Source organism: Ambystoma mexicanum, chromosome 1q (assembly GCF_040938575.1).
Source record: "Ambystoma mexicanum isolate Mex_15411 chromosome 1q, UKY_AmexF1_1, whole genome shotgun sequence".
Taxonomy (NCBI): domain Eukaryota; kingdom Metazoa; phylum Chordata; class Amphibia; order Caudata; family Ambystomatidae; genus Ambystoma; species Ambystoma mexicanum.
Window position 1 is genome coordinate 28,274,144 of NC_090922.1, and position 12,008 is coordinate 28,286,151.

The following is a 12,008-nucleotide window of genomic DNA, read 5'->3' on the forward strand; positions in this document are numbered from 1 at the left end:
GTGGCCTTAATCTAATCTTTCAGACAAACAAAGGCAGCTAAGAATACATATAGGAATTGGGTGCATTGGTGGAGGACATCGTGTACCAATACACAATGGCAGAAAATGGTTAATGTCTTGAAATCTGCTAAAGGTAATAAAACGCAAAAGGTTCTTAATCCCATTAACAAGGAGACTTGGAAGTGTAGCCTGAGTGAATGGTCTCCAGCTGAGTGGCTACAGGGGGATGAATCGACACGCATTAGTATGTATGGTAATTATTTTGACATCAATAGGGATACCATACAAACTAGGATCTCTTGCTTCAAGTCTTCAAGGGCCGCAGGACCAGATGGTCTGGTTAACATTGTTTTGAAGCAGGACACTATTATTTGGGCACCTCTCCTGAACATTTTGTTTGACAAGATCTTATTTGAAGGCAGGATCCCATCGTCCTGGTGTTCTTCCATCCTGATTCCTGTGATTAAGAAGGGGTCATCAGTTATCATCTTTTGTCTATGCTTGACTGCACCGGGAAGCTATTTTCATCATTCTTGTTGAAGGGGTTGCCGAGCTTGGTCGATAGCTCTGGTCTCCTTGATAGGTTCCAGAGCGGTATTTGGCCAGGGTATTGAACATCACATAACCTTATGTTAATGGATCATGTCATTGAGAGAACACGCAAGAGAGATTCTCCAGATACCCTTTTTGTGGACTTTAGCTGTGCATTTGCTCTGTAGACAGGAAGAGATTATTGGAGAAGCTGGAATGCTTAGGATGTCCTGCTGAGATTGTGTACTTTGTTAGATTACTCCTTACCAATGCCACTATTAGGGTGAAATTGGACGGCGAGGGAACCTTGACAGCACCAATCCCTTTTGGGAGAAGCGTAAAACAGAGGTGTGCCTTGGCTCCCTTGCTTGTCAATTTATACCTTTCTGATTTTGCCAGGAACTATAGCTAAGGTGAGGAGCTGTCCTCCTAAAATACACAGTGTTCACTGTCAGATATTGGCCTCTGCTGACGACCTAGTACTTTTAGATCACACTTTTGCAGGACTTGGTCGTGAGGCTAAGGCATCATGGAATTATGCAGCGGAAAACACATTGCGAAATCAATGTAGCCAAGACTAAACTAATGCTATTCTTTTCAAGAAAATCTTCATGGCCTCGCTTGGTAGTTGAGAAAGATATAATTCAGTATGTTACTGAATACAAATACCTAGGAGACGACCTGTCGTTGCAACTGGGTTATGTAGCATAATTCAGTATGTTACTGAATACGAATACCTAGGAGATGACCTGTTGTTGCAACTGGGGTATCTAGCATAATTCAGTATGTTACTGAATACGAATACCTAGGAGATGACCTGTTGTTGCAACTGGGGTATCTAGCATAATTCAGTATGTTACTGAATACGAATACCTAGGAGATGACCTGTCGTTACAACTGGGCTATCTAGCATGTAAGATCACTCGAATCACAAAAGCTGCCCATATGACATCTCTGATACACAGGTTTGTTATTCGTACTGGGGGTTTACATTAGAAAGTGCAAGAAGATTGTATTTACAGTTTTTCTTAACAGCTATAACATACAGCCTTGAAAGTCTGACTATTATGGATCTAGATTGGCGGTAGAAAATTCAGGGAAAGTACTGAAGGAAGTTATTGGGGGTTGCCATCGGGTATTCCCATGGCAATTGTGAGATTGGAGCTTGGTTGATTTCATTGAAAGCATGGTCCTTAAAAGATTAGCTTTATTCAGATGAAGACTAGCCCGGATACACACTTTGTGTCTGACATCGGCCTGGAAGCTTGCACAAAAGAAGAGAAATTACAGTACATAGCATGGTGGGGTTTCTTGAAGCGATGGGCTGGTGTCCAAGTTTGGATCTGGGATTCCATGATTTGAAAAAAGAGCTAAGCAAGATAATTGATCTTTGGGACTGGGGGTCACATGTTACCCACTTAAAAACATTGATGAGCTATGGTTTTGTAACCAAGACACTATATGAAACCCCAGCCATACTTAATTATTTGTCCTTTCAAGAATCTACGACGTTTCATACTTTTACTTCATTTGAACTGTCTCCCTGTGCTTTTGGTGGTGAGTTGTAGAACTAGGATTCCGAAGGCCGAGAGATATTGTCAAATCTGTCTTCACCAAACGATGATGGAAAGTCAAAAACACGTTCTAATTGCATGCACTCTATTAGGCCCCACCTATATGCGACACCTAGGAGAATATGTATTTATTTTATTTTATTTTTGGATTTGTAGAGCGCACTACAGCCCACAGGCATTGAGGCGCTATAACAGGAGCGTAAGAGGGCTCAATTCAGGGTTACTGGAATGCAGCCCAACAAAAAATAAGCTTGGTACAGGTTACATATACAGAGATACATACAGGTAGTACATGTGCAGTGTCATACAAAGCCTGGATTTGATGGCTTTCTGGAAAGCTGCATGAGAGCCAATTAACCTGATATGAGAAGGGAGGGCGTTCCAGTAGGTGGCGGCCATAGTTGGGAAGCTGGTACCGCCCACACAAACTCTGCGAGTTTTGGGTACGGTGATCCTGTTGGAACATGCTGCTCTGGTTGGCCTGGATGGAATGGGTTTGGTGATTCTTTGGACCAGGTAAGGGGGTGCCAAGTCATGGGCACACTTATGTGTCAGGGCGGGGGTTTTGAAAACAATCCTTTCCTTAACGGGAAGCCAGTGGACCTGCCTCCTGACCTCAGAGATGTGGTCCCTTTGTGACATACCTGTGGCAGCCTGAGGGCGTTATTTTGTACTAGTTGAAATTTAGCAAGATTCTTGCAGGAGGTCCCTACAAAGAGGGCATTACAGTAGTCCAGTCTTGACCCAATTATTGCCCTAGCAATGGTGAGGCAGTTCTGTTGGTATAAGAAAGGTCTAACTGCATTAAGCAATTTGAAATGGTACGCTAAGGAGGTTGCTATGGCATTAACCTGCCTATTCATGGTCAGGTTAGGTTCCAAATATACACCGAAGGTCTTAACCGCTTGGGAGACAGAGATGGGGATGTTATCAACGGTGAAGGAGCTGTATTGCTTGTCCAATTTACCCAAGGTGGCCGGGGGTCCAATTAACAGAAGTTCGGTCTTCTCGCTGTTGAGGCATAACCAATTTCTGCTATCCAGGATTGGAACATTGAGTAGATGGAGTTCAGGGTGTTCAAGTCAGACAAATAATCACCTGAGAGGGGGATGAGCACCTGGGTGTCATCTGCATAGTTCATGTATGAGATGCCCGGGGCGTACAGGATTTTGAACAGAGGCCTTGTGAAAAGGTTGTAGAGGGTGAGAGCAATGCACGAACCCTGTGGGATCCCACATTTAATGATGGTTATCTTCAAAGAATTTTTGGACTTGCAGGTAGGCTGCTTTGTCCAGGATTTTTAACAAAAAGGGGACAGTGGTAATAGGCCTATAGTTCCCTGGAGCCGATGGGTCATGGGAGGGTTTTTTAAGGAGCGGTCGACCAATGCTTCCGAAAGTCCAGTTGGGACATGGCCAGACTGGAAGGAGGAATTAATGAAGGCAGTGATAAACAGGGCAAGGAAGGAGGCACAGTCTTTAATGACCTGGACCGGTCAGGCGTCCCCTTTACAATTGGAAGGTTTGATGGATTTGAGGAGGGCAATGACTTTAAGTTCACTCATATCCTTAAATTCAAACATAGGGGATTGGCTAGAGTAGGTTACTGGGGACGGGATACTGTGACTGTTAGCTACCAGGTTAGAAAGTGCCTTTTGGTGGGCTAAGATTTTGGTATGCAAAGTGTCCAACTTATCAAGCATGGCAGATTGAATTGTGTTACACCAAGTCTCATTCTTCAGGAGAGTAGGAGGCGGGGAAGAGGGAGTTTCCAGCTCTCCAAAGATGGCAAAGATTTCTTTCGTCCCAGATTTAGCATTTTCTATCCTGGTGTTGAAAGATGCAGCTTTAGCCTTAATGATGGCATTTTTATAATCTTGCACTCCCTGGTACTCCCAACATGGCCGTCCAGCGTGAAACACCTTCCGCGCTCTACACGTTGGATGTAGCGTTTTCTATTAATAGACCATGCCCCCCGCGGCTCCACGCGTCTCAATGCTATTGCGAAGTAGCAAACAGACGTGTGCTCCGTAGCTCGCGGTATTGCTTCCCTGATTCTGTCCCTACTAACTCCATTCCTAGTCCCTCTCCTTTCTTTCTTACTTCCTGGACTCGTGTGCTGAGTAGTGCACTTTTTTCATTTCCCAGATTCCTGGATCGTTGCATCCCGGAACTTTGAACGCACGCTGGAGTCGGAAGAGACTTGTGCAGCCTTATTCAAGACCTGATCCGTCCGCAAGAAGGCATCGACCAAGAAATCCAGCAAAGATCGGGCTCAGGTGAGAAGGGGGGAACTCCGTGACAGTTTCAGACGCCACCCGACCGAACTCGATATGGACATGGAAGCGGCCGTTCAGGACCTGATGCGTGGCATGCAAGAACTAACAACCGAGGTACAGAATCTAAAGGCGGAAAACGCTGCTCTCAAACAATTAGTTCTATCCCATGATTCTGCCACAAAAGAAAGTGTGTTGCTGGGCGGCATTGTTGACAAATACGATGGGTCGGCAAAAACCCTTTGTGGATTCCTGGATTCATATTTGGTCTGCTTTACTTTTAAGCCCTACTACTTTTCGACTCCCAGGGCTAAGGTGGGTTTCATAATTTCTCACCTTTCAGGAAATGCCTTAACCTGGGCTACGCCGCTCGTTAATTCCGGCGATGCTCTCCTAGATGACTATGATGGGTTCATACAGGCCCTTAAAAACATGTTTGACTGCCCAGAGCAGGTCTACAGTGCCCAGGAACGCCTGTTAGACTTTCAGCAGGGATCCCAGGATATGCTCACCTTTGTAACCCGATTCAAGCAATTGGCCAAGGAAGCTGATTGGTCCCCTAAGGCGAGTTTTACTCTTTTCAGGAGAGGACTGAATGAGGAGATTAAGGATGAGTTGGCCAGAGTGGCTCGCCCAAACTCATTCCAGGCACTAATGGACCTTGCCATGCAAATAGACTTTCGTATCCAGGAAAGGAAGGCAGAGAAGAAGAAATCCAGAGGAAATCCTCCAAAAGTGTCCTTTGAGAGCACCACCAAGACAGACACAAACCCAGGCTCAGTCACTGAACCAGAACCCATGCAGATAGGAGCCTTCCGTGGACCTATATCCCCGCAAGAAAGGATGAGAAGGATTCATACGGGGTTGTGCATGTATTGTGCCTCAGATAAACGCTTGGTTAGGGAATGTCCTCTAGCCCCTCCTCGGCGTTCGGGAAACGCCAGCTCCCGATCCTAGATAGAGCAAAGCTTCGGGAGAGCGATGTTTGCTCCACATCAATTCCATCCTTGAACTCTCCTGGACAAAACAATTTGGTGATACTGCAGGCCTTCCTATCGCCCTCCAAGAATAAGACCTATTCTATTTTGGCCTTGGTATACTGCGGAGCTCTGGGAATATTCATTGATCAAGATTGGGTTGTTAGTCATCACATTCCATACGAGACACGAAGCACCATGCAGCCGGTGGAAGCAATCAACAGAAGACCCCTCACTTCAGGGCCCAAAAGCCTGCAGACTAAAGAGATCCAGCTTTCTATAAACCATCACCAAGAGTGGATTAGATTCGACATCATTAAGTCAGCTCATTACCCCATGGTATTGGGTATGCCCTGGTTACAGAAGCACAATCCGTATATCAATTGGACAGCAGGATCACTATTCCTAGGCTCAGAGGTTTGTATGTCTCACTGTCTATTCCTGGATCCCTCCTTGACACCCCCTAAAGAACCACGCAGAGACCAGCAAACACCACTCATGGTTTCCAATATCATACAAGTCCCTGAGGCCTATCAGGGATATGCTGATGTATTTTCAACTGCCATATTTTAGGCCTTACCCCTTCACAGACCTGGAGACTGCGCCATAGATACAGATCCCTCAGCAGTGATTCCCTTCGGTAGAATGTTCATCCTTTCCGAACCGGAGAAAAAGGCCCTCCGAGAATACCTGGATACCAACCTTGAAAATGGCACCATAAGACCTTCAAAATCTCCAGCTGGTGCTTCGATGTTCTTTGTTCCCAAGAAGGAGACCAAGGAACTCAGACCTTGCCTCGACTATCGTGGCTTAAATCAATGCACCCTCAAAGACTGATAACCATTGCCCTTGATCTCAGATATCCTGGAAGCTGTGAGAGGCGCCGTAATATTCACAAAGTTGGATCTCCAGGGTGCCTACCATTTGATCCGTGTCCGGGAAGGAGAGAAATGGAAAACAGGCTTTAGAACACCCTTTGGTCACTATGAATATCTAGTCATGCCCTTTAGAGTAGCTAATGCACCCACAGTTTTTCAACGTTTCATGGATAGGGTGTTCTCTGACATGTTATTCCTCTTCGTCATTGTCTATCTGGACGACATATTGATCTTTTCCAAGGACCTTCTAAAGCATGAAGAACATGTAAAGGCAGTATTACAACGACTCCGTGAACACAAACTTTTAGCCAAACCTGAAAAATGCTTGTTTCACGTTACTTCTGTTCACTACCTAGGATTCATCATTAGTCCAGAAGGAATTGATATGGACCCTTCAAAGTTAAAGGCCATACTGGCATGACCCACTCCCACTCCGTGAAACAAGTTCAATCCTTCCTGGGGCTTGCCAATTTCTACCGGAAGTTCATATCCACCTTTTCCGAGATCGTTCAGCCGATCGTTGCTCTCTTGAAGAAAGACACCCCCTTTATCTGGTCTACACCGCAAGATAATGCATTCCAATGTTTAAAGGCTGAGTTTACGCAAGCCCCCATCTTAGCCCAACCCGACATAAATTGACCATTCCTAGTGGAAACGGATGCCTCTAACTACGCCATAGGAGCGGTGTTGAAGCAGGAATTTGAGGATAAACTGGAACACCCCATTGCTTACCTTTCACGAACCCTGACTCCCAGTGAGACACACTACTCCGTCCTGGAAAAGGAACTGTTAGCCATCCGCCAAGCCTTCACTGAATAGCGACATCTACTTCTGGGTGCTAGACATCCAGTTCAGTTCTGCATGGACCATCGGAATCTTCAAATTCTACAGTCATTGGAGTGTAGGAACAGTCATCAGGTGCGTTGGGCCTACTTCTTTGCCCCGTACCAGTTCCACATCACTCATGTTCCCGGATCACAAAACCTGATTGCTGACGCCGTATCTCGACGTCCTGACTATGTAACTACTGAAGATAGGGCCTACCTTAAGAAGTTTACCCACACGATCTTTGTAGCTCAAGCAGTCAATCTCCTGGAAGAAATTTGAGTGCAAACCCAATCCTCTGATCTGTGGAAGGATATTTCAAGGAAGAATCAATGGAATCTAAGAGTCAAGGAAGGATATTTATTCAAGGACAATGCACTGGTCATTCCCACACAGAAATTACAACAAAGAATAATAAACCTCTGTCATGATACCCTCCACTCCGGACATCGTGGCATAACCAACACCCTGCGCCTCATACAAAGACAGTTTTGGTGGCCTGGAATGAAGACCGACGTACAGCAGTACATCCAAGCTTGTGCTATCTGTAGTCAAAATAAACATGATAACAAGAGACCGGCGGGTCTTCTACTGCAATCTACACTGCCAACAAGGCCATGGGAATTCATTGCTACAGACTTAATTGTGGAATTACTACCTTCCCGAGGATACACGACCATCATGGTTACCATTGACTTGTTCACTCATATGGCTCATTTTACACCCGTGTGTAAGCTACCATCCTCATCCGAACTTGCTGGAATCTTTCTGGAACACAAATTCCATCTGCATGGACTTCCTTCCAAGATCATATCTGATCGAGGACCTCAATACGTTTCACAATTCTGGAAACATCTCTGTCGCATTTTGGGAATCCAACGCGCCCTCTCATCAGGTTATCATCCCCAAACCAACGGGGCCACAGAATGTGCTAATCAGACCCTGGAACAGTATCTTCGATGTTTCACCACCAAGGTTCAGGATGACTGGTCGCTCCTGACACCCGTGGCTGAATTCGCCTACAACAATTCCGATCATTCAGCACTTAAGACAAGTCCCTTTTATTGTAGCCAAGGTTTCCATCCATCAGTTCTACCCTCTGTTCTCCCTCATCCTACACCAGTACCTACTGTCGACTCCTGGATCGAAACCCTCATCAACGTACACCAGGAGGCCAAGGAATACTTAGAGAAGGCCAGAACACAGACTAAGAGGTATGCGGATTCCAAAAGAAGACCAGGGCCTTCTTATGCAATTGGTGATCAAGTCTGGTTGTCCTCGAAATTACTACCCCGGCATCTACAGCCAAACAAATCCAGTCTCATACCGGATCAAACTACCAGACTCCTGGAAGAAAATGCACCTAGTTTTTCACACATCCTTATTAAAACCCTACATCCAATCCTCCCGGAAATCCTGCCGACCCCCTCCTCTGCTGGTCGACAACCAACTGGAATATGAAGTGTCCCGAATATGCGACTCCAGGTATAAACGGGGTCAGCTTCAATACCTGGTTGAATGGAAGGGCTATCCTCCTAGTGAAAGAAATTGGGAACCACTTTCTAATCTCAAGGCCCCTCGACTGCTCAGAAAATATCACCTCATACACTCGGTCAAACCTGGAGGAACGGGTCTTCGGAGGAGGCATGCTGTCATGACCTACAGAACGCGCCCCTTTTGGACTTCCTGGTCCTTGTCTCAACGGGGCTTGCACTCCCTGGTATTCCCAACATGGCCGTCCAGCGTGAAACACCTTCCGCGTTCTACACATTGGACGTAGCGTGTTCTATTAATAGACCACGCCCCCGCGGCTCCGCGCGTCTCAATGCTATTTCGAAGTAGCGACCAGACGTGTGCTCCGTAGCTCGCTGTATTGCTTCCCTGATTCTGTCCCTACTAACTCCATTCCTAGTGCCTCTCCTTTCTTTCTTACTTCCTGGACTTGTGTGCTGAGTAGTGCACTTTCTTCATTTCCCAGATTCCTGGATTGTTGCATCCCGGAACTTTGAACACACGCTGGAGTCAGAAGAGACTCGCGCAGCCTTATTCAAGACCCGATCCGTCCGCAAGAAGGCATCGACCAAGAAATCCAGCAAAGATCGGGCTCAGGTGAGAAGGGGGGAACTCCGTGACAGACATAGCCTTGAAGGCTGCTTTAGAGGCATCATTAGGGTTATTTTTCCAGGTAGCAAGCTCTGCCCTTTTTTTGGAACGTAACTCCAAGAGCTCCTGGGTGCTATTATAGGCATTATAGTGCTTCGCTCTTTTAGCTTACTTAAAGGCAAGTGGAGCAACGTTATCAACAGCTTGGGTAATGACCCTTTTGAATGCATTTGCCAATAACTCAGGGTCCTTGGAGAAAGGGGGCAGGAGGGCGGGCACCGTGAGGTAAGGGGTGATATTCTCCTTAGTGAGCTTTCAACAGCTTCTCGAGAGTGCAGCAGGGAGAGAGATGTTAGGCTTAGGAGTCCCTTTAGAAGTATTGAGGTCAAATTTAATGCAGTGGTGGTCAGACCAGGAAATGGGAGTAATCACAGTGACCAGGAGGGAACAATTGTAGTGGACACCCAGTTGAGGCTGCAACCTTTAATGTGGATAGGCCTAGAAATGGCTTGGGTGGGCGCTGTTGCACACAGTAAAAATGGCCGCTTGAATTGTGAGCTCCCGCTCCAGTGAGAAATCCATCTAACAAATATCCATTTCGGAGCCGTCTGAGAAGCTACAAACGGTGGTGCAGACAGAATAAGGTCCAGTCCCTAACACCTGAAAATCCTAGGAAGCTGCGGTCTTGAGCGCCGAAGTTGTGGCGATCTGAATCCTGACCGGCCCGTGCTGCAGGCGCGATTCGGCTCAGAGCACCGAGAGGAAACAACACAGGGCCGAGGACTCGGACAAGAAGGAGGCCGCGGAGGGACGGGGCCATTGCCTGCGGCCGGTGCCCGACTCGCGCCTGTGGTGGGCGGCTGCTGTTCGGGAGCTGAGCAGGCAGAGGAGGTGAGGTGACACCGGTGCTCACGATGTACGCCGCCCGTCGATCCCTAGCGAACCCCATACCCCACTGACCCACTACGGGGAAGCCACGGAAAACTGCGGCAACATCTGACCGCGCGGACACCCGTTGGAGCAGCGACACGCTCCGGGCCGCGCGAGATAAGGAGACTGTAGATACGGCAAAGGGGGAGAGGCTCTGGCTAGTGCAACACTCTCGATAGACCAGGAGCCGGCCTCCGCGGCGCTCGCGGGTCCCTGCCCGCCAGGAAATTATAAAAATCAGTGCCGGCCACTGCCCACACCCTCATACAGCAGCGAGGGGGCCTTCTGGGACAGCAAATACCCTAATAGTGGGGAATATTGATCCCGTTCTATATATGTGCACATCTGACGACCTGAGACACCCTGCAGGAGGCTGAGGGAGGCTGTGATCACGGTGCTCCCCCAAGCCACGGAGACCAACACAGGACGTATCCTCCTATAGACCATTATCACTCATAAACACTGATGCTAAAATATTCACAAAGGTTATGGCCAATAGACTCTTGCCGGCGGTCCCTGACCTGGTTCATCCTGATCAAAATGGGTTCATTCCGACGAGGTCTACGGCTCTAAACCTCTGTAGGCTGTTTGGCATAATGGCGCAGATAGACCCAAAGAGAAGCACAGCGGCCATATCTTTAGACGCCGAGAAGGCCTTCGATTCGGTTTCCTGGGTGTATCTTTTAGTGGTACTAGAGGCATTCGGGATGGGTCCCAATTTCATTAGATATGTAAAACTGTTATACACTGAACCTGGGGATCCATCTATGAACTGTTCTTGTTGGGTAGGGGCACCAGGCAGGGCTGTCCGTTCTCGCCCCTGCTATTTGCACTGACTATTGAGCCGTTGGCAGCTGCAGTGAGACTGCGACACGCTGACAAAGGTATAAATATGAAGGGGTCAACCCAATTGATCTCATTATACGCCAACGATACGCTATTATATATCTGTGAACCAGAGATAAATATAGCACCCATAATGGCAGAAGTACAGAACTTTGCAGCCTACTTGGGGTACTCGGAGATATTTCCACTCACACCGGCCACCAAGTGCCCCAACGCATTGAACGGTCTTAAATGGTCCAAACACCATATTAGATACTTGGGGGTTCTTGTGTCCAGAGACAAGCTTACGCTATACTCCGACAACTATGAGGCCACACTACAGAATATCAATACAAAGCTTCAATTCTGGGGGCATCTTCCGATATCGCTATACGGTAGGGTCGCTGTCCTTAAAATGATAATTCTGCCCAAGCTGCTCTACTTCTTTGTCAATATCCCTATATGGCCGGGCAGAACGTTTTTCTCCAAACTCCGATCCATGGTGGTGACGTTCCTCTGGAATGGGAAAACAGCTAGAATAAGCTGGGAAAAGATGACAGAACCATACTCCACTAGCGGAATAGCAGCCCCCGACTTTGAGCTCTACTATTATGTTGCACAAGCACAATTTGCAAAATATTGGTATAGTGACACACTCGAGGCACCCCATGCATGGATAGAGGCATACACCACACATCCCACAAATATAAGATCCGTTATCTTCGACACGCAGTACAAAGTCACGTGTGACTACAACCCGGTCAGTTGTACGGTCAGGGCATGCGAGGCTATATACAAAAAATTGCAGTTGTTTACATCCTATAACCAGGAAATACTGTTGTGGAATTACCCGGGCATACCCCCCACACATGACAATACAATACAGGAGTCCTGGGACCCGAATAATGAAATGAAAATAGGAGACATGTTTATAAATGGCAAATTTGCGACACTGGGGGAGCTACTCAGGGCACTGGGAGGTGGGCCACTTAGGACACTTCAATACTACCGTATGAGGTCGGCGTTTCAGAGAAAATGGGCGCTATTTTCAGACGAGCCCCAACCACACCCATGTGTACAACTGGTGACC